The sequence below is a fragment of the Triticum aestivum genome, chromosome 7D (assembly GCF_018294505.1).
Source record: "Triticum aestivum cultivar Chinese Spring chromosome 7D, IWGSC CS RefSeq v2.1, whole genome shotgun sequence".
Taxonomy (NCBI): Eukaryota; Viridiplantae; Streptophyta; class Magnoliopsida; order Poales; family Poaceae; genus Triticum; species Triticum aestivum.
The window spans coordinates 468,549,117-468,572,696 of NC_057814.1; positions in this window are offsets into that span (position 1 = coordinate 468,549,117).

Here is a 23,580-nt window from a genome sequence, read left to right on the forward strand (position 1 = left end):
ATGTCAACGCTTATGTAGCAATGTAGGCCTCTGCAATGGAACCCTCGGGTCTAGCTCTGTTCTTAACATAGCCCTTGAAAGTGCCTAGCCATCTTTCAATAGGGTACATCCAGCCATACTGTACTAGAGCTCTAAGTAGTGCATCATCAGGAGCCAAATGCACCATCACATCAAAGAAGGATGGAGGATATATCTTCTCAAGGTCGCATAGGATAGTTCGTATCTTGTCTCTAAGACGCTCCAAATTATCTATCCTGATATTTCAACTGCAGAGTTCCCTGAAGAATTGTCCCAACTCTGCAACTGCTCTGTATAAGTCAGGGCGGCCCAATCCTCTAAGGATAACAGGTAAAACCCTTTGAAGTAGGACGTGGCAGTCATGAGTTGTCAACCCTTGTACCTTGTTTCCATCTGCACTGACTCTCCTTTAAGGGTTGGAAGCAAATCCATGAGGGAATCTCACATGTGACAGGACCTCGCGGAATTCTTTTCTTTTTACCTTGTCCAAGACGTACATAGCTGGTGCCATATCCCGTGATTTACCTTCATCTTGCACCTGCAAATCTTTTCTGATACCCAGGTGTGTCAAATCAATCCTAGATTTTAAGGTATCTTTTGTCTTGCCTTCAATATTAAGAAGTGTGCCGATAATGCTATCACATATATTTTTCTCGATGTGCATCACATCAAGATTATGCCGCAGATCCAAATCTTTCCAATACTCCAAGTCCCACAAAGTGGACCTGCGGGTAAACAATAATCTCTCTTCTGCCTTGCCATGCTTCCTTTTCCCGCTACCATTATCAGGATGCTTTCCTGGTGTAATATTCCTGACCTTCTCTAGTTCCACTTGCAACTCATCGGCAGTGAGCCTCTTTGGCGCATCACAGTTTTTGTTGAGGATATAAACCTTAGAGTCACCCGCCCGGTGGGGCCGGGTTACTCATAAGGGTCATCACCAGAAGCCCGGTGCCAAGCTTGAAGATGGTGGGCCAAAGATGGGCTTAAGACCCGGAGATGGCTTAGGGCCCGTAGTTACAACCGTCATTATGGTAGAACTTGTAGTATAAGGCAAGAATAGTTGAGAGCCCGAGCCGGACACTCTTATGAGCCAGCCGGGACTCTGAGAGATGCTGGGCGTCAACCTCTCTATATAAGGGGAGGACCCGACAGCGGTTTAGGGGGAAGAAAGATCTCGTCGAGAGCCAGGCATAGCAGTTAAGCTCCCTGGTCATTGAAACCCTAATCAATACCACCTCAACTGGACGTAGGCTTTTACCTTCACCGTAAGGGGCCGAACCAGTATAAATCCCCGTGTTCCTTGTCCCGTTTAACCCCTTCAAGCTTCCTAGCGGCGATGGCTCCACGACTAAGTCCTAGCTTGAGGACATCTGCCGTGACAATTCCATGACAGTTGGCGCCCACCGTGGGGCCAGCGCACGGTGGATTTGAGTTCTTGAAGGGCAGCTTCGAAGGGCTCAAGGGATACGCTGTGGGCCGGATGACCAAGAGTCGTCGCGGCAAGCTCTACATCGACGATGCAAACTGGGGCCCCGACGCTGGCTCAATTGAGTACGGATACCGGGTCCCCTTCGGCGGAATTCATGTTTTCATTGGCAAGATTGGTGAGCCGGGCCCTGAGCCGGATCTCTGCGCCGATCTCATCGAGACGGCTCAGCGCGCACGACCCACCCGAGCCCTGCCTGCCTTGAAGCATGCTTTTGTGGGATGTATCCATGGAGGGCTCTCTGATAGATCTAGATCTGGTGATGTGACGGCCGCCGGCTCTGACGGCGAGTCGTCCACAGATGAGTCAAACTCGTTATATCAACTTCAAGATGGCAGGCTCATGGGTTGTTACGATGGTGACAGTATTCTGGACCCGTTTGAGCCGCCAAGCCGGGTAGGAATCTTCATGGCCGGTGCGCAGCCTGTTCAGAACCCTGCTGCTGGGGCGGGAAACCCGGTGCCCTCGCCGACTCAGGTGCTGATGGATCTCACGGACAAGATGACGACCCTGTTGACCGCCGCGGTTGACCCGGCGGATCAAGCTCAGCATGACACGGAGGTGGCGCAGTTAAAGTTAGATCTAGCGAAAGCCAAGGAGGATCTGGCAGCAGAAGGGATCAGGATGGCTGCGGAGAGGGCGGCTCTCGACACCCAAACTCAGTTGATTCAGGCGCAGTCCTTCCGGCTCACGATGGATCAGAATGCGTCCAATGAGGTCATGAGAAGGAGGCATCAAAAGGCCCAATCTCGACTCCCTCCGGTCTACGATCCTCGAAACCTCTTCAGGGTGTAGTAACCCGCCAGGGATCATAGTGCCCGGGTCTGGGACCCCTGTTCAGCCACAAGTGATGGGGCCTCCCCGGGTGAACCCTGCCCCGCCTCAGTATGTGCCAATACCACCGGGTCATTATGCTAACCCGCTGGAGAACATGGTCGCCCCAGCAGCACGGCTGGCGGCCCTCCCAATTGACGGCGATTCTCCAACGGCTATTGAAACCCGCCGGGTCAGGGAACTCCTTCAGACAGCGCTGGCGCAGCAAGAGGCATACTCTTACAGCCGGGACAGGATCCACTCGACCCCTCGTCCAGGCCGGAGCCCGAGTTATAGCAGACACATGATTTCAGCGACCGGCTCAAGTAATGTCCGACGCCATGACCCGCCCCCTGGCCATGGCCCGGATCATAACGGAGCTTTTCATGCAGCAGACCAAGACAGAGCGCGGCAAGAGGCGGAGCAGGTGCCTCAGTTGACGGCTTACCAGACCCCCCCGGCTTATCCGACGACTTCAGTCGACGTGGGAATCCCTACGAGGACTGGAGGTGTCCCTTGTCTAGTGCCAGCTCTCCGCAATGAACGTCTACCCAAGGACTTCAAAGGCCCTAGGAAGGTGCCTAATTACACGGCTGACTTACAACCTGGAGCCTGGATCGAAAGTTACGAGATGGCCATGGAACTGCTGGAGGTCAGTGAAGCGGCGATGGCCAAGTACTTCACCATGATGCTAGATGGGACTGCTCACACTTGGTTGAAAGGGCTACCGCCGAATTCCATCGAATCTTGGGCTGAGCTGAAAGCCCGGTTCATACAAAACTTCAAAGACACCTATAGGCAGTCTATGTCAATAGTGGATTTGACTAACTGTAAACAGCAGGAGGGTGAGTCTACGACACATTGGGTTCGCCGGGTCAAAGAGATCATACATTCATCGGATAAGATGGATGCCGGCTCGGCATTCTTAATGTTGGAGCAAAAGTGTCGTTTTCTGCCCCTGAAAATGAAACTCGGGCGGCTTAAGCGCGACTGCAATGATATGGGTACGCTGATGGCGGCTCTCATCAAGTACGCCGATTCTGATAGTACCAAGGACCCAGCTTCACATGATGAAAGGACAGGGAAGGGAAAGAAGAACGGCAATGGCAAGGGTCCTCAGCATAACCCGGGGAATGAAGGAGGTGGCAAGCGTAAAGCCGACGGCAGCCTAGAATTCGTGGCCAACGCCAGCTCACAGGGTAATAGCCAGAGACGCAAGGGGAGGCCCCCTCCCCGAGCCGGCGGGTCAGGCCCGACGCTGGAGCAGCTGTTGAATGAGCCCTGTCCAAGGCATGGCTCTAGAGAGAAGCCAGCTACTCATCTATGGAAGGATTGTGCAATCATGAAGGCCTTTAAGAATGCCAACGCCTTTAACGGCAACAATGGCCCGGGCGGTGGCTCAGGTGCCGGCGGCTTTCATGGCCCGGGCGGCGGCTCAAATTCTAATCCTCAGAACGGTCAAGGGGGCTTTAATCAGCAGTCTGGCCAGGGTCATCAACAACAGAAGGGGGGTTATCAGACCAATCCAAAGCAGCTTAGCGGTGGACAGTATCATGTATTTACCACCAGTCTGTGTAAGCGAGATCAGAAGCTTCATAAGAGGGCTGTGAATGCTGTTGAGCCGGCGGTTCCACGCTATTTAAGATGGTCTGAACAGCCTATCGTGTGGAGTAGGGAGGATCACCCTCCCCGGGTGGATAATCCGGGTCACTTGGCCTTGGTGGTGGCTCCTCAAGTGGGAGGATATAAGTTCACTAAGGTGCTCATGGATGGAGGCAGCAGCATCAACATCCTCTATTATGAGACTTTCCGTCGTATGGGGTTGATTGATAAGAACCTTAGCCAGTCAAACACTATTTTCCATGGTGTGGTACCTGGTAAGTCGGCTTATCCAGTCGGCAAGATCGAGTTGGAAGTGGCCTTTGGAGACGAGCACAACTACAGGGTGGAAAAATTGACCTTTGAGGTGGTCAAGATAAGAAGCCCGTATCATGCCATATTTGGGCGGCCGGCTTACGCGAAGTTCATGGCACGGTCGTGTTACGTGTATTTACAGCTCAAGATGCCGGGTCTCAATGGGACCATTATGGTTCATGGCAGCCGGAAGGTGGCCTTGGAGTGTGAGGAAGGCGATGCCGCTTATGCAGAATCTGTTTGTGCAACAGAGTTAAAATTTTACAAGGACAATGTTGACCCAACAGATATGACCTCTCTGAAAAAGCCGACTACGGAGCATGAGCCGGCAATGAAATTTAAGTCGGCTGATGAGACTAAACTTGTTGATTTCGTTCCAGGTGATTCATCTCAGCAGTTTAGCATCAGTGCCAATCTGGATCCAAAATAGGAAAGCGCGCTCATCGAGTTTATCCGTGAAAATAGGGACATTTTTGCATGGAAACCTTCTGACATGCCAGGTGTACCTAGAGAACTCGCTGAGCACACTCTCAATGTTGATCCGAAATTTAAGCCGGTCAGGCAATTCCTTCGGCGGTTTAATGAAGAGAGGCGGAAAGCTATTGGTGAAGAGGTGGCCCGGCTCTTGGCGGCCGGGTTTATTGTTGAAGTTTTTCACCCAGAGTGGTTAGCTAACCCGGTGCTCGTGCTCAAGAAGAACGGCACTTGGCGGATGTGTGTGGATTACACGGACTTAAACAAGGCGTGTCCGGCTGATCCTTTTGCCTTTCCCCGTATCGATCAAATCATTGATGCTACGGGGGGTTGTGAGCGCTTAAGTTTCTTGGATGCTTATTCTGGATATCATCAGATTAAAATGGCAGTTAAGGACCAGGAGAAGACGGCGTTCATCACTCCCTTTGGAGCCTTCTGCTATGTGTCTATGCCCTTTGGACTCAAGAGTGCACAGGCGACTTATCAGCGTTGCGTGCAGAACTGTCTTCATAACCAGATTGGGCGCAATGTTCATGCTTATGTGGACGATATTGTGGTTAAATCCAGGAAGGAGGAAACCTTGATAGATGATCTGAGGGAAACCTTTGATAATCTCCGGGTCTACAAGATGATGCTTAACCCGGCCAAGTGTGTTTTTGGTGTTCCCGCAGGCAAGCTCTTGGGTTTTTTGGTTTCTAACAGAGGCATTGAAGCTAACCCGGAGAAGATCAAGGCCATCACCTCCCTGGCTAAGCCGGCATGTATAAACAACGTCCAGCGCTTGGCGGGTCGTATCGCTGCTTTAAGCCGGTTTATAAGCCGTTTGGGTGAGAAGGCCATGCCATTATATCAGTTGATGAAGAAAACTGATGACTTTGTCTGGAATGATGCAGCTAATGCTGCTTTTGAGGATTTGAAGAGGCAGCTGGCAGAGCCCCCAGTCCTTGCTGCTCCGGTTGACAAGGAGCCTTTATTGCTGTATGTGGCTCCTAATACACGAGCTGTCAGTGTGGCTGTGGTGGTGGAGCGCAAGGAAGAGGGTAAGGAGCATCCGGTTCAGCGGCTGGTTTATTATGTTAGCGAAGTGCTCATCGAGTCCAAACAGCGGTATCCACATTGGCAGAAGCTTGTTTATGGTGAGTTCATGGCAAGCCGGAAGCTTAAGCAGTATTTCCAGGGTCACCCCATCACTGTGGTCAGTTCTGCCCCCCTTGGAGATATCATTCAAAACAGAGAGGCCACAAGGAGAGTGGCTAAGTGGGCTATAGAGCTCGGACCTCATGGTCTGAAATATGTGCCACGCACTGCTGTTAAATCTCAAGCCTTGGTGGATTTCATCAATGATTGGACAGAGCTACAAATGCCCGAACAAAAGCCGGATAACACATATTGGACTATTCACTTCGATGGGTCCAGGCAATTGGAGGGCTCGGGGGCTGGAGTCGTATTGGCTTCCCCTAAGGGTGACAAGTTCCATTATGTGCTATAGTTGATGTTTCCTTGCACTAACAATGTAGCTGAGTACGAGGGCTTGCTCCATGGTCTTCGGATGGCTAAGGAGATGAGCTTGAGCCGGGTAAGGTGCTTCGGCGACTCAGACTTGGTGGCTCAACAAGTATCAGGAAAGTGGGACTCCAAGGACCCTCTCATGGCGGCTTATCGCCGTGAAGTTGATGCCATTGCTGGGCACTTTCAGGGTTATCAAGTAGAGCACATCGATCGCAGGAAGAACAAGGCGGCTGATGCTTTAAGCCGGCTGGGCTCTCAGTGAAAACCGGTGCCGCCTAATATTTCCTGGACGTCCTGCATAACCCTTCTGTTAAGTTGCCTACAGAGGAAGACTTGGCTGTCCCTGACCCAGAGGCACAACTGGTGGCGGCTCTCCACATCATCCCGGACTGGACAGTGCCCTATCTGGCTTACATGACCCGGGGAGATTTGCCTGAGGATGAAACTTTGGCCAGACAAATAACCCGGCGGTCTAAGTCAATGGTTGTTATCAATGGTGAGCTGCATCGCCGCAGTGTTACGGGAGCGTTCCAGCGTTGTGTCTCCCCTGAGGAAGGTCAAGAGATCTTGCGTGAGATTCATGAAGGGGATTGTGGCCATCATGCCGGCTCAAAATCCCTTGTGGCCAAGGCTTTTCGTCATGGTTTTTATTGGCTGACGGCTCATGCTGATGCGGAGGACTTGGTCAGTAAATGTGATGGTTGCCAAAGGTTCTCGCGACGGGCTCATGTGCCGGCTCAGGAGCTGAGGATGATCCCAATTACTTGGCCCTTTGCGGTCTGGGGGCTTGATATGGTTGGGCCTTTTAAAAGGTCCAAGGATAAGAAGACCCACCTCTTGGTGGCAGTTGACAAATTCACAAAGTGGGTTGAAGCAGAGCCAGTTAGCAAGTGTGACGCAGCCACGGCGGTTCAGTTCATGAAAAGGGTGATCTTTCGCTTTGGCTTTCCACATAGCATTATAACTGACAATGGTACCAATCTATCCAAAGGCGCCATGGAGGAGTTTTGTCAACGAGAGCATATTCGACTTGATGTTTCATCAGTGGCTCACCCTCAATCCAATGGTCAAGCTGAGAGGGCTAATCAGGAGATTCTGAAAGGCATCAAGCCCCGGCTTTTGGTCCCTTTACAACGGACACCGGGTTGTTGGGTGGAGGAGTTACCCTCCGTGTTGTGGAGCATCAACACTACTCCTAACAGGTGTACGGGTTTCACGCCTTTCTTCATGGTTTATGGAGCGGAAGCAGTCCTCCCCAGTGACATCCGTCATGACTCGCCTCGACTGGCGGCTTATGTTCAGGTGGATAATGAACAGGCGCGCCAAGATGCTCTTGACTTGTTGGACGAACAGCGTGATGTGGCAGCGGCTCGCTCAGCGATTTACCAACAAGACCTGCGCCGTTATCACAGTTGCCGGGTTAAATCCCGGGTCTTCCAGGAAGGTGATCTGGTGCTCCGGCTCATCCAAGATCAGACAGATCCGCACAAGCTATCCCCGCCTTGGGAAGGGCCCTTTGTGGTCAGCAAGAATTTGCACAACGGGTCATATTACCTCATTGACATTCGGGAGCACAAAGATTCACGTAAGTCGGAGGAAGAGACCCGTCGGCCGTGGAACATAGCTCAGCTTCGGCCTTATTACACTTAAGCCACCGGCTCTCATAATGTACATATTTCTCTAAGCCATGTATATATTATGATAAGCAATAAAGCAGGACCTCTGTCCTTTTTTCTCCTCCAAAGGTGAACGTGTTGTTTTCATTGCAAGATCACATGATAACTTGAAGGAGGATCCGGCTTATGATCGTATTCGAATCTAGCCGTACGCAATATAATCACTTGGGGGCTTCCTGTTCAAACATAGGTCATATTCGAACCAAAGAGAACATAGATGTCGATACCCAGTTGATTGGCAAAGTGCCGAGCTCATTGGGGAGTTTTCTTTGATCATATTTGAATCATAGTTTGACCCCTTTGGGAACCGACGTGGATCGTATTCGAATCAGCGTCGTTAAACAACTCCTAAGGTCATTTGGGGGCTTCCTGTTCAAACATGGGTCGTATTCGAACCAAAGAGGACATAGCTGTCGGTACCCTCTTGATTGGCATCGCCACACCCACTGGGGGCTATATGATCGCATTCGAATCCTAGCATAACCCCTTTGGGACGGGTCTCTGGTCGTATTCGAACCGGAAGCCCCTAAGATTTTCTGAGTTACAACGAGTTCTTCGGATTGTTTCAATAGTGTGCATGGCGGGTCTCACTTTGCCGGCTTAACTTCGATTCACAGTGCTAGTCGAACACAATCGGCGTTATTAAGACTGGTAAACCGGAATTGAGCTACCAACCTTATTACCCGGGTTATATAAACCGAAAGTGTGCTTGAAGGCCGGTAAGTGTGTTATTACGGTTATATCAAGGACATAATTGAGGACCAGTCTTTTGTGACTTAGATTCACATTCCGAGTTATATATATGAGACTATGACTCTCAGTGCGGTAAGCCGCCTAGAGACTTGTAATTTGTTTTTCAATGCAGGATAGTTAAAGACAGCTATTTGAGCTTAAGGAACATGAATGATCACTTATGACCCGGAGGAATATAAGGAAGCAACTTCAATGTAATTAAGCATTCAGCATGTGCACGATGGCACGACAAAGTTAAAATTTTGGTCCTATTCTATTACAAGACTCCCCGAGTCCAAAAGGGTGAAGCATTGTTTACATAAGCCGCCTACAGAGTTAAGATGCTTGCTGGGTTGAAGCTTCCGGCTCATCCCTCTCCGCTCCTCCGGCTGTTCCCAAGACCTGGAAGGTTGACGATTTCCAGTCAATGCCGCTCAAAGCTTCAAATTTTGCTTCCTCATCAATTAACCCGGCCGGGTCAATTTCCGGGGCGAAGGTGTGCTTACGAGTCGGCGGGACTAAGCTGATGGCTTCATAACGCGGAGTGGGGATCCTCTGATTCTCTGCATCGTAACCCGGCTGGTACTTGGTCAGGTCCGTGTCATTTCCGATCAGGGTGGCCACCGGGCGCACGATCTTCACGCAGGCTGCAAAGTCCTTTTGGTCGATAGGGGTGCCATCTTCCTTCAAGCTGGGGTAGCCAAGTGGAATGTCTGTCGGGTCTAGTTCGGGAAGGAACGCCTTGGCCCGGCTCAGAGCAGCTATGGCTCCGGCTCTTGTAGAGGCCCGTCGCAGTTCTTGGACACGCTGAGGAAGAACGGCAAGCCGGCGCAGAACTTCCGCCAGGTGAGTCGGCACCTCATTGGATAGGGCCACCACGGCCAAGGCGCGCTGTGACCCGGTGTAGAGTTGTTCCACCAGAGTGTACACGGCCTTCAACTTGGTCAGCACACTTTGGTTGAGGTTGGCGCTTCTTGGACCTGTTTAACAGAGTAAGATAAGCCGCTGGCAATGATGGGAGTTACGAGACATAAAGATTGGAAACTTGATGAAAGCCGGTGGAATAACTTACCGAAGATTGCGGCGACCATCTGTGACACGTGGCGCTTTAAGCCGGAGAGTTCGGCGGTTCTCTCCGTCAGAGCCTTCTCCGCCTGTTCGGCCCGGCTCACCAGAGTAGCCTTCTCTTCGGCCCAAGTTTTCCGTTCAGCTTCAAAGTTCTTCTTCAGCTTCTCTTGAGCAGCAATACTGGACACAAATTTGGCGTTGGCCTTCCGGGTCTCAGTTTCCTGCGTCCTCAGGCGGGTCTTCAGATCAGAGATGTCAGCCTCAAGCTTCTTGCAAGCAGCCTGCACAATTTCCGGGTTATAATATAAACAGTTACTATGCAAGTTTAAAGTCCCAAGCGCTTTCCAAGCAAAGACACTTGGCACTTGGGGGCTAATGCATGTTGAAAGTCTCTATCTACAAATTACCGGTTCATGGAAGTAAGCCGGAACTTAAGTCTACAACATATTCAATCATAAGTCGTCGACTTGGGGGCTAGTATGGTAAAGGTAACTATGCAGTAAGCAGTAGAGTGGTACCTCAGACTTCTGCTGTATCTGATTCACCATGTTGATCTCCAAATCCCGGCTCTTGTGCACCTGACTCACATAGCCGGAGACGATCTCTCCGACGCTCAAGTTCGTATAGTTGGTGAGGTCCAGATTGGCCCGGATGCGCTCTAGCAACTCTTCCTTGGCGGAGCACTTGGCCAGCACAGTGGGTCTCCCCGGCTCAACAAACTCCGTCCGGGTGATTACCACGTCCGGGTCATCGGCTGGCTGAGCCGGGCTGGAGATATCCGGGTTGGTGGAAGTCTCCATGGCTGGCTCGTCGGTGGGAGCGGTGGCTTCAGGAGCAGAGGCGGCTGGCGGCTCTTGAGCGGAAACTTCCGGTTCCGTCACGACCGACTCCTCCGCCGGCTTATTCTTCTTTGCTCTTTTACTGAGCTTTGGCTTGAGCACTGAAAGGACAAGAGGTTAGTACAAAAGTATGAGTAAAGATAAAGCACAGCAAGAGATGATCATCGTTACCCGGGTACGGTCTTGAAAGCCGGCAGATTCGACTGCATCGAGTCACCAGAGGAAGGAGACGTTTCCTGATAATTTGAATCAGAAGAATTGAGAGGTTGACGTATAACACCCGCCAGAGGATGAAAAGGATATAAGTTGGAGATAACCTCGGTCCGGCGCTTCCTTGATGCCTCAGGTAAGCCGGAGGAGAGGTCAGCATCCTTGTTGGTCCGGGTGTGCCGCCGGCTCTCATGAATCTGTTGCTTCAAAAGAAATTGAGGATCTTGATAAGCTAAAGGATGTGAAAATCTTACTTTCCGGGTTACCCTTCGGACTTTCAGCCTTGGCAAGGGCTCCGAGTCGGAGGAAAGTGTCATTACCTCTTCAACCACCGGGTTACTTGCTCCGGTGTCATCCTGTTGATGAACAGTATTGATAAGGTGGACAGAAATAAACAAGAAATACAACAAGAGCTTACAGGTTCAGGGGTTACCTCTGACTCGGAGCTGTCACTCAGTTGAAGCAGCTCTGAGGCAGTGGGCCTGCTTCCCTTCTTGCGGGGAGCGGCTCTCTTGGCGGCTTTCTTAGCCTTCCTGGCCTTCTTGGCCGCCTCATGGTCATATTTGACCTTCCAGAATTTGTCATCAGCCTGAAAAATACAATGACGATTTCTTAAGGTTCAGATGAAAGCTATCTACAGAAGAAAATAAGATGTTCAGATCAGCGGCTTACCGCTGGGGCCGGGTTGGTCTTGCAGAAGGGGCTTAAGCCGGTCCTCCCGCAGTCTGCCGAGCTCTCGTTCAAAAGGGCCTTGGTCATGTCTTCAGCAACGTCTTCAGGAAGATCGTTGCGGCTGTGTCGCAGGGGGTCATCTTTCCGGCCTGTGTACTCACACATTAAGCCGGGGCGGCGGCTTAAAGGGATCACCCACCACGAGATCCAGACTCGGACCAGATCAATGCCATTAAGGCCATTTCCCAGGAGAGCCTTGATTTTGTTGATGGTGGGGATCAGAGGTTGGCGCTCCGCCTGAGATAACTTGTCTGACAGAGGGTGAGTTGGTTCCAGATGCGAAGGACGAAAGCCGGGCAGCGGGCTCTCGTCAGCCGGCGACGTGTCTTGGCAGTAGAACCACGTCTGGTTCCAGTCCTTTGGGTGGCTTGGCGGCTCGGCGTAAGGAAAAAGGCAGTCTCTCCATCGCTGAATGGAGATTCCACCAAGTTCCAAGCTCGGCCCGTTGGCGCACTCGTTCTGGCGGTTCAGATAAAAGAGTTCTCTGAAGAGCAGCAGGCTGGGCTCTTCTCCAAGGTAGACCTCGCAGAACACTTGCAAATTGCATATATTCGACACCGAATTGGGTCCTATGTCTTGTGGCCGCAGATCAAAGAAATTCAGCACATCTCTAAAGAACTTTGAGCCGGGCGGTGCGAAGCCCCGGCTCATGTGATCAGCAAAATAACCACCTCCCCGTCCTTTGGCTATGGTCTCTCTTCTGATGGGTCTGGGGCACGGTAGGACATGACGTCCTTCTTGGGCAGGTAACCCGACTTCACGAAATCTGCTAAGGTCTCGTCGGTGACGTTGGACCTCATCCAATTGCATGTGATGGGTGCTTTGGGAGCTTTGGGAGGCATGGTGAAAGTCGGAAGCCTATGATAAAAGGAAATGTCCGGTTTAATTATAAGCCGGAGGAAATTTACAGTTCAATGTTTAAAGTGGCGGCTTATGGAGGGGCCTAATGACATATATCTAAGTGCATCGGGTTATCTAAGCCGCTGGAGGTATTGAGAGTAATTCAATTGTCTACAGCCTTGTCGCAAATGAGCCGGAAAATTTTACGGCGCGTGGCTTCTTTTGAGCCGGAAGGTTTTACGGTGCGTGGCTTCTTTAAGCCGGAAATGTAAACCGCCATGACTCAGCAGGTGCAGTTTTTTACTAAGTGTGGTGAAAACAGGTTTCACACATCGCAGTAACTAATTTGGATCAAAACGGTCGGCTAAAAAGGAAAGTTTCTAGACCTAAAACAGACGCAGGAGAAGTTCGCGGGTTCGAACGGAGCCTCTATGCAGTAAAAAGGGATCTATGTACATTGGGAATGGAAGTGAAACAGCTACCGCAGCAGTTCTATACAAGTCTAAGATCAAGAAGGGTGGTAAAAATCAAATCTACCGAGAACCCGCGAAGAACGGTGAAGAACACGGGAAGAACAGGAAGAAACCCTACTGCAGATCTGTTCTACGGGGCAGCAAAGACTTACAGGTGCTGGTGAGTCGCGGAGGTCGCCGCCGTTTTCTCTGGACACAACAGGTTGATGCAGCGGCCGGAGTTGGTGAGGAGGAGGAGACCCGCGGCGGCGGCGGCGATGGAGCTCGAGCGGGAGAACAGTGGCGAGAGGAGGAAGACGAGTGGCTGGAGGTTCAACGGGCCGGGCTATTTATAAGGCAAGGCTCATAAGTGGGCGCGAGAAATGAGGAGGCCACGGCGCGGTTATCTCACCATAAAAATGCCTCGATTTTCGGGATGGCAGTAAAGATAAGATCCGTTGCGGATATGGTGGAGTAAAAAATGGACTTAATGGAAGATGACGTCACGGCGGATTACCCGGAATCCAGAGGATGACGTCACGCCGGGTTATGGCCTTCACACAATTGTAAGCCGGAGATTTTCTGTCGAAAGGATTGAAGATTGACATGAGCCGGCTCAAATCAATCTGGGCCCTAATGTTGAGGATATAAACCTTAGAGTCACCCGCCCGGTGGGGCCGGGTTACTCATAAGGGTCATCACCAGAAGCCCGGCGCCAAGCTTGAAGACGGTGGGCCAAAGATGGGCTTAAGACCTGGAGATGGCTTAGGGCCCGTAGTTACAACCGTCATTATGGTAGAACTTGTAGTATAAGGCAAGAATAGTTGAGAGCCCGAGCCGGAAACTCTTATGAGCCGGCCGGGACTCTGAGAGCTGCTGGGCGTCAACCTCTCTATATAAGGGGACGACCCGACAGCGGTTTAGGGGGAAGAAAGATCTCGTCGAGAGCCAGGCATAGCAGTTAAGCTCCCTGGTCATTGAAACCCTAATCAATACCACCTCAACTGGACGTAGGCTTTTACCTTCACCGTAAGGGGCCGAACCAGTATAAACCCTTGTGTTCCTTGTCCCGTTTAACCCCTTCAAGCTTCCTAGCGGCGATGGCTCCACGACTAAGTCCTAGCTTGAGGACATCTGCCGTGACAATTCCACGACAGTTTTCATGCTTTGCATTGAACACATGTCTTCGGTATTTTGTAGGATGCGGCTTGTCCTTGGCAAGGAAACATCGGTGTCCAATGTAACATATCTTGCTAAGTATTGTGTATGACAGCGGATTCCCGTCACAGCTAACACATGCATTGTAACCATGTGTCGTTCACTCTGACATAGTGCCCAAAGCCGGATAATCATGTATGCACCAAATTATAATAGCACGCAAGAAGAAATTAGCTGGTGGGCTGCTATATAGGTCTCGAGTGAGAACACCCCTCCATAGTTGTTGAAGTTCCTCCACAAGAGGCTCCATGAATAAATCAAAATCCTTTCTAGGACTTTTTGGACCTGGGATGAGCAAGGCCATCATGTAGTTTGATTCTTTGGTGCAGACATTTGGAGGCATGTTGTAAGGGATAACAAGCGCTGGCCACATGCTATATGTGGCGCTCTGGTGGCCAAATGGGTTAAATCTATCTGAAGCTAAGCCAAAGTCTAATGTTTCTTGGGTCAGCAGCAAACTTTTTGTGTTTCTGATTGAAGCTCTTCTAGTCACTACCATGAGATGGATGGCTCATTACATTCTAATCTCTGTACTCCTAGTTTCTAGAATGCCACAGTACATCCTCTCTTGTTTCAGCATCATGAAACAACCTCTGCAATCTTGGTATAATTGGAAAATGTCTCAGAACATTATGAGGAATCCTCTTGACAGCATCGCCATCTTTCCATCTTGATGATTTGCATTTTGGGCATTCACTTAAGTTGGCATAATCCTTTCGGAACATAACACAATTATTCTTACAAACATGGATCATATCATATCCAATTCCAACTGCACGATGGAAATTCTTCATTTTAATGTAGGTGTGTGGCAGCTCTGACGCATCTGGGAAAGATTTGCAGAAAGCAGCCAACATAGAATCGAATGATTTGTTTGTCATCCGCTCAGATGTCTTCACCTGAAGAAAGGTGACCATAGCTGAGAATACTGACAGCTTATTTCCTGGGGTGACATCCACGTTGCATTGTTCCATCATGCGGGCCCACCATTTTTCTTCTGCAGGTGAAAGTTCATGAAATGCACGAGCATTTCGTAGCATTGTTTCAACGTTGGTCAAACTCACTGGCTCCGCCACCACCACCTCCTCCTCCTCTTCCACCTGAGCATCAGGCAGATCAAGATGGTGATCTGCTCTTCCACTTAGTCAGTAACATTGACGTTCACAGCTTCACCATGATGAACTCACCTAGTATATGTGAACGACATCACATACAAGTGTAGATGATTTTGCACAGTTGAGTGGGGCCTTATAACTGAATTCATACAACTGCTACACGGGCAGAGCACATCTGATTTCGGACCACCGTACTCAGCTCTGATAAAGTTCATGAAGTTTTCAACCCCCTCGACATATGCAGCGGAGAATCTTCGAGCAGAAGTTATCCAAGTCATGTCCATCGGTTAGACAAATTAGTTCTTCTACTAGATATTACAGGAAAAACATATATGCTTTTTTATGAAGTCCAGAAAAAAATACCTAGGTCGATGTCTAAAGCTATGGCAAGATATTTGGACAAGCAGATCTAAGTAATGAAATATATGTAAAGCTAATTCAGCAAACAGATTTGAGTGCTAAATTATGGTAGGCTTTTTCAGCAGTCAATGAGGCCAAGCACACAGCCATCGAACTATCGAAGGCCATCTCAGCAACAAAGATCGAGTATACAACGGTGTAGAGCTATTTCACCTAACAAATTGGCTACTAGACCATGGCAATCTACGTCACCATAAATATATGGCAGGATATTTTAGCAACTAATCGGGCTTGGCATGCCATCTCAGCTAAGTAGATTGAGTGCAGAACAGGGTAAGGAAGCTTCTTATGCAGAGCATATTGACTGTAAACTACTTCGGCAAACAGTGAGATTTACAGCGTCTATCAGCTAACATTCAGCGCTACACCGACATGCACGGGGCCTCAGTCTAGAATGCGCATACCGTGGGAGAAGCTTACCGCCGTGCATCTCCACACGAACGTCGCTAGCGGTGGCGGCGCTGACCGCCGTGCGTCTCCACAAGAACGTCGCCAGCGATGGTGGCGCGGCTAGACGATGGCAGTCTACGAGAGCGTACTGTGGGAGCGAGAGGATCTCCGTGCGTCCCCTCGACGAACCGCGGCGCCGACGTATCGGCGCGGCGGAGAGGACGGCTTTGGCAAAGCGAATGGAGTGGAGGGGGCCGAGGGAGGGAGGTTTGGGGAATATTATTGGCTAGTTGGCCGAAGGGCGGTTGAATTTGGGATTTGTGGGGAATTTTTGGGGGGGATTTTCGCGTGGAGGGCGGGGGGAGTTTGGCGCATGGTCGGTTTCTCCAAGTGCAGTGCCACGTGTCAGTGAAGAGGCCAGCCGAAGCACGTTCCATTTGCGTGAGCCGTGTGTAGGACCGACCGTGTGTGGGGTGCAATGCAACGCGACAGGGGTGTTGTGAGTGTACCGCCTTTTTTCCTTTTAAACTTGGTGCTTCGCCCCCTCAAAAGAAAACTTGGTGGTTCGCGATCCATCGATACTACTACTAGTAATCCGGTAAACCCGACTAAAACGGCGCGGCCAGGTCTTTTCCCGCGCGATATGCTAGGAGGTTGGCTTAGTTGGTTATTTTAGGACGAGTAATGCTACACCTACGTAATCCCAGTTACGTAATTAATGTAATGTGAAACGTGTGAGCTGTTGATTGTAGATTGGGGGAGGGAGGGTGTAACACCCACGATGCGGCTATATCTCCCACGTGTCGAGGCACGACTTAGAGGCATAACCGCATAGTGGTTTTGTCGCAAGAAGGGTCATCTTCACACAATCCCATGTAATGAACAAGAATGGGATAAAGAGTTGGCTTACAATTGCCACTTCACACAATACATAAATATAATTCACTACATCATCCAAAATACATACATATAGACCGACTACGGTCAAAATCCAGATGAAAATAAGATAACCCCAAATGCTAGATCCCCGATCGTCCCAACTGGGCTCCACTACTGATCATCAGGAAAAGACACATAGTAACGGCCACGTTCCTCGTCGAACTCCCACTTGAGATCGACCCCATCATCTGCACTGGCATCGTCGGCACCTGCAACTGTTTTGGTAGAATCTGTGAGTCACAGGGACTCAGCAATCTCACACCCGCGAGATCAAGATTATTTAAGCTTATAGGAAAGGATGGTTTAATGAGGTGGAGCTGCAGCGGCAAAAGCATATATGGTGGCTAACATACGCAAAAGAGAGCGAGAAGAGAAGCAACGGAACGGTCGACATCTAGCAATGACCAAGAAGTGATCCTGAACTCCTACTTACGTCATACATAACTCAGACCGTGTTCACTTCCCGGACTCCGCCGAGAAGAGACCATCACGGCTACACACGCAGTTGATGTATTTTTAACTGGGTCAAGTGACAAGTTCTCTACAATCGGACATTAACAAATTCCCATCTGCCTCATAACCGCGGGCACGGCTTTCGAAAGATAATACCCTGCAGGGGTGTCCCAACTTAGCCCATCATAAGCTCTCACAGTCAACGAAGGATAAACCTTCTCCTGGAAAAACCCGATCAGTCTCGGAATCCCGGTTTACAAGACATTTCGACAATGGTAAAACAAGACCAGCAAAGCCACCCGAATGTGCCGAAAAATCGCGATAGGAGCTGCACATATCTCGTTCTCAGGGCACACCGGATTGTCCAAGCTTCCGATAGGCCAGACCAGAGTTGCCCCTGGTGGCCACCGGCGACTGACAGGTTGGACCAATACTCAGAGGAGCACTGACCCGGGGGTTTAAAATAAAGATGACCCTCGGGCTCGCGAAAACCCGGGGGAAAAGGCTTAGGTGGCAAATGGTAAAACCAAGGTTGGGCCTTACTGGAGGAGTTTTATTCAAGGCGAACTCTCAAGGGGGTCCCATAAATCACCCGACCGCGTAAGGAACGCAAACTCAAGGAACATAATCCCGGTATCTCAGAAACTAGGGCGGCAAGAGTGGAACAAAACACCAGGCATAAGGCCGAGCCATCCACCCTTTACCAAATATATAGATGCATTAATTAAATAAGAGATATTGTGATATCCCAACATATCCATGTTCCAACATGGAACAAACTTCAACTTCACCTGCAACTAGCAACGCTATAAGAGGGGCTGAGCAAAAGCGGTAACTTAGCCAAACAACGGTTTGCTAGGAAAGGATGGTTAGAGGCTGACATGAAAAAATGGGAGACATTAAATAGCAAGTGATAGGTAGCGCAGCATGGCAATAGAGCGAACAACTAGCAAAGCAAAGATAGAAGTGATTTCGAGGGGTAGTCATCTTGCCTGCAAGGTTCTCAGAGCTTTCGAAAGCTTGATCCTCGTAAGCGTACTCAACAGGTTCCTCGTTCACGAACTCGTCTCCCGGCTCTACCCAAGACAAGAACACAAGCAACGGAACCACAATCAATCGCGAGAAATGCACAAGCAACATCAAGCAAAACATGTATGATATGCGAGATATGATATGCGATGCATATGCATGCTCCGGAAGGAAAATGATGAACAAGGCAATAACTTGGCAAACCAAGCATGCCACTGGAAAGATGAGATGATTTCGGTCGAAATCGATATAAAGATCACCGGAAACGGATGCCCGGTTTGCAAATGGCAAGCAAAACAAGAATGACACGAATATGTGATTAACAGCATGATGGCACTTAAAATGCAACAACCAACAATGCTACAGCACTCCAACATAGCAACAAAGCATATGACAGTAATCTACAGGAGATGCTCGCCAAAAGATGAACACTAAGCTATGGCTAGTTCACAACATATCAAGCTCAAACAAGCATGGCAAAAGTGCAAAAGATAACAGGATCACAGACTTAGTGAAAAACAGGACATGGCAGAAAACAGCATCAGGTAGCAATGTTCAGAGCACGAAATCAACATACTACAGGAACTTAACATGGCAAAACAAGGCATGACAGTATTCTACTAAATGCATATGACAAAAGTCCCTTACTGACCATAAGCCAAAAAGGACCAGAAGATATGATGGCAAGCATGTAAACATAGCAAGTTTCGTTATCAGGTTTCAGACTTAGCAGAAAACAGAGCATGGCAGAAACAATAATATGAGGGCATCTTGGTGAGCTTGATGCACTCACTACAGAGCAATGCATGACAAAACAAGCATACCTACAGCAAGATGGCATGTTTATGAAGCTAATCATGGCAAGAACAAAAGCATAGCATGTATGGATCAACTACAATAAGCTTGGCAAAAATGAATATCATGTTAAGAATCTGCCAGAAATATTTTATAGCAAAAGTAGAGCAAGATTGAGTCATGCTATGGCACTACATAATTGCAAACAAGAGCAGGAACGGATCAATTACAACTATATCTACGAAACATTCTTACTGAACGTCACCAAAATATGCATGGATCTCTCTGTAGCATCAAGTTTACATGGCAACAAAATAACAGCAGACAAAGAAATCACCAAGTCCCTGAAATCAGAAACATTACGGAGCCTACTTTGCATGCTTGTGCTAGTCACCATAGAGATCACAAAAATACATGGCATACACCCTGGAAAGGTGGCATGGCATACAACAAAACACATGTAGAGCTCATGCCCATAAGATGCACAGATTAAAGATACAAAAATGACAAATCTCCAAGTTCTGATAAGAACCAGCAGATAACAGCAACTAGCCCTCTTGCAACAGAGATTTGGGAATCCATATGACCTCTAATGAACATGGTGCAATTAAACAAAATGTAGAACATCACGAGACGAACAATTTGACATATTACACGCGCGAAACGGAGCTACATGCAAGAGTTATGCACGATGAACATGAGCATGTATGCTGTAGAAATTCAGACTTAGAGAAAACGGGGGGAGGGAGAAAGTCAACCTAGGGATCTATCCGATCGGATCGGGGCCGGCTGAGCTGGCTGCCGGGGAGGCGGCGGAGGAGAAGGCGCGGGCCGACGGAGGAAGGGAGGCGGCGACGGCGGCGGCCGGGGCGGCGGGGGGTGCTCGGGGCGGCGCAGGCGGAGGCGGCGGCGGCGGCGCGGCGGGCGCTGCCGCGCGCGGCGGGCGCGGCGCGGCGCGCCGGGCTGCGGGTGGGCGGCGGCGGGTCGCGGGGGCCGGAGGCGCGGGGCGGCGGCGGGTGGCGCTGGATGCAGGGGGGGTGGGCGGACACGTGCTTCGGTGGGCGGGTGTCCGGCGGCGCGGAGGGGACGCGTAGGGTTGATCTGCGTGGTTTCGGGGGGACTTCATATTATATAGGTAGAGGGAGCTAGGAGGGCCCTCCAAATGAGGTGCGGTTTTCGCCCACACGATCGTGATCGAACGACCTAGAGCATGGAAGAGAGTTTGGTGGGTTTTGGGCTGGTTTTTAGGGGGGTTTTTGCTGCACACTCAAATGGACTTTGCGGATGCCCGGTTAACCGTTGGAGTACCAAACGACCTCCAAATGGAACGAAACTTGACCGGTGGTCTCCGGGTGGTATAATAAGGCCACTTGACAAGCCTCGGTCCATTCCGAGAAGTTTGACACCCGCTCACGAAAGAAAACAAGAGGGGTGCACCGGAGGAGATAGGAGCGCCGGATTGCAAAACGGACAACGGGGAAAATGCTCGGATGCATGAGACGAACACGTATGCAAATGCAATGCACATGATGACATGATATGAAATGCATGACATGAACAAAATGCAAAACGAAAAACAAAACCCGACCACGGAGGGAATATCATAACACATAGCCGAAAATGGCAAGAGTCGGAGTTACAAATATGGAAAGTTACATGCGGGGTGTTACAACACTCCACCACTACGAGAGGATCTCGTCCCGAGATCTAGGACTGAAAGAACTCCGGATATTCGGAACGGAGATGGTCCTCGCGTTCCCAGGTGGCTTCCCGGTCGGAATGGTGCGACCACTTCACTTTCAGGAATTTGATTGACTTGTTGCGAGTCTTGCGCTCAGTTTCTTCAAGAATAGCAACGGGGTGCTCATGATAAGACAAATCTTCTTGGAGGTCAATCTCTTCGAAGTTGATAGTGCGCTCAGGCGTCTTGAAGCACTTGCGGAGCTGTGACACGTGGAACACATCGTGCACGTTCGCGAAGTTGGAAGGAAGCTCAAGTTGATAGGCGAGGTCGCCTCTTTTGCCAATGATCTTGAAAGGACCCACGTATCTAGGGGCAAGCTTCCCTTTGATACCGAAGCGACGAGTGCCTTTCATTGGAGAGACGCGGAGGTAGACATGGTCTCCGATCTCGAAAGCCAAATCACGGTGCTTACTATCATAGTAACTCTTCTGGCGCGATTGCGCGGCTTTGAGATTATCACGGATGACTTTACACATTTCTTCAGCTTCAGTGATTAAGTCATTGCCAAGAAGTTGGCGTTCACCAGTCTCTGACCAATTGAGAGGAGTACGGCACTTTCTGCCATAGAGAATCTCGAATGGGGCCTTGCCCGAACTCGCTTGGAAGCTGTTGTTGTAGGAGAATTCAGCATATGGAAGACAATCTTCCCATTTCATGCCAAAGGAAATGACACAAGCCCTGAGCATATCTTCAAGAATTTGATTGACTCGCTCGACTTGGCCACTAGTTTGAGGATGGAAAGCTGTGCTGAAGCGAATGTTTGTGCCCATGGCCTTCTGGAAGGAGTCCCAGAACTTAGAGGTGAAGATGCTTCCACGATCTGAAGAAATCAATTGTGGAATGCCGTGCAAGGAGACAATTCTGGAGGTGTATAGCTCTGCCAACTGAGCTGCTGTGATGGATTCTTTGATTGGAAGGAAATGAGCCACTTTAGAAAGCTTGTCGATGACAACGAAGATAGCATCATTTCCACGCTTGGACTTTGGAAACCAGTCACGAAGTCCATTTCGATATGATCAAACTTCCATTCTGGGATAGCAAGAGGTTGGAGGAGACCAGCTGGTCGTTGGTGTTCTGCTTTCACTCTTCGACAGACATCACATTCATTCACGAATTGAGCAATTTCTCGCTTCATTCGAGTCCACCAATACGACTGCTTGAGGTCATGATACATCTTCGTACTTCCAGGATGAATGGAAAGAGAGAATTGTGCGCCTCGTTCATTATGACTTTCCTTAGATCACCTTTAGGAACCACAATCCGGTCCTCGAAGAATAAAGTGTCTCTGTCATCAATGCGATAGCACTTGTATTTGGAAAGACCCTTGTCGATACCACGTTTCACCTTCTTCACCATGGCATCAAGGAGTTGTGCCTCACGAATTTGATCTTCCAAAGTAGGAGAGACTATGAGGTTGGCAAGAAAGCCTTGAGGAACAACTTGGAGATTCAGCTTGCGGAAAGCTTCACAAAGATCCGGTTGGAAAGGCTTGAGAATTAAGCTGTTGCAATAAGCCTTCCTGCTTAAAGCATCTGCAATGACATTTGCCTTGCCTGGAGTATATTCAATACTCAGATTGTACTCTTGAATCATTTCGACCCATCGAGTCTGCCTGAGGTTGAGGTTGGGCTGAGTGAAGATGTACTTGAGACTCTTGTGATCGGTGAAAATGTCCACTTGTCTTCCCAACAAGAGATGTCTCCACGTTATTAATGCATGGACAACTGCCGCCAACTCAAGATCGTGAGTGGGGTAGTTCTTCTCGTTGGGCTTCAACTGACGAGAGGTATAGGCCACAACTTTCTTCTCTTGCATTAACACAGCACCGAGACCTTGGAGAGAAGCATCACAGAAAACTTCAAACGGCTTGGATTCATCAGGAGGAGTCAAGACAGGAGCTGTGACAAGTTTCTCTTTGAGAGTGTTGAAAGCAACGTCACACTCAGGAGACCAGACATACTTCACATGCTTCTGGAGGAGGTTGGAAAGAGGCTTTGCAATCTTAGAGAAATTCTCAACGAATCTTCGGCAATAGCTTGCAAGACCAAGAAAACTGCGGAGCTGCTTGACATTCTGAGGAGGTTCCCAATTCACAATTGCGGACACCTTCTCGGGGTTAACAGCGATGCCCTTGGCAGAGATGATGTGACCAAGGAAAAGAACTTCATCGAGCCAAAACTCACATTTGGAGAACTTCGCATAGAATTGATACTCTCTGAGCTTGTCGAGCACCAATCGCAAATGTTTGGCATGGTCCTTCTTATTCTTGGAGAAGACCAAGATATCATCGAGATACACCAGAACGAATTCATTGGTATAGGGGTTGAAGATGAAATTCATCATCCGAGAGAAAACTGGAGGAGCATTGACAAGGGCGAAAGACACGACAGTATATTCATAAGAACCAAAGCTTGTTCTGAATGCTGTCTTGGGAATATCTTCTTCACGAATGCGAATCTGATGATAACCCATACGAAGGTCAAGCTTCGAGAATACTTTAGCACCTTTGAGTTGCTCAAATAGCTCATTGATGTTGGGAAGTGGATACTTGTTCTTGATTGTCTTCTTGTTCAATGGACGGTAGTCGACACAAAGTCGGTCCGTGCCATCCTTCTTCTTGACAAAAAGAACACCACAACCCCATGGAGAAGAACTTGGTCTGATCAAACCCAGACACTCTTGTTCATCGAGCTGTTTCTTCAATTCATTCA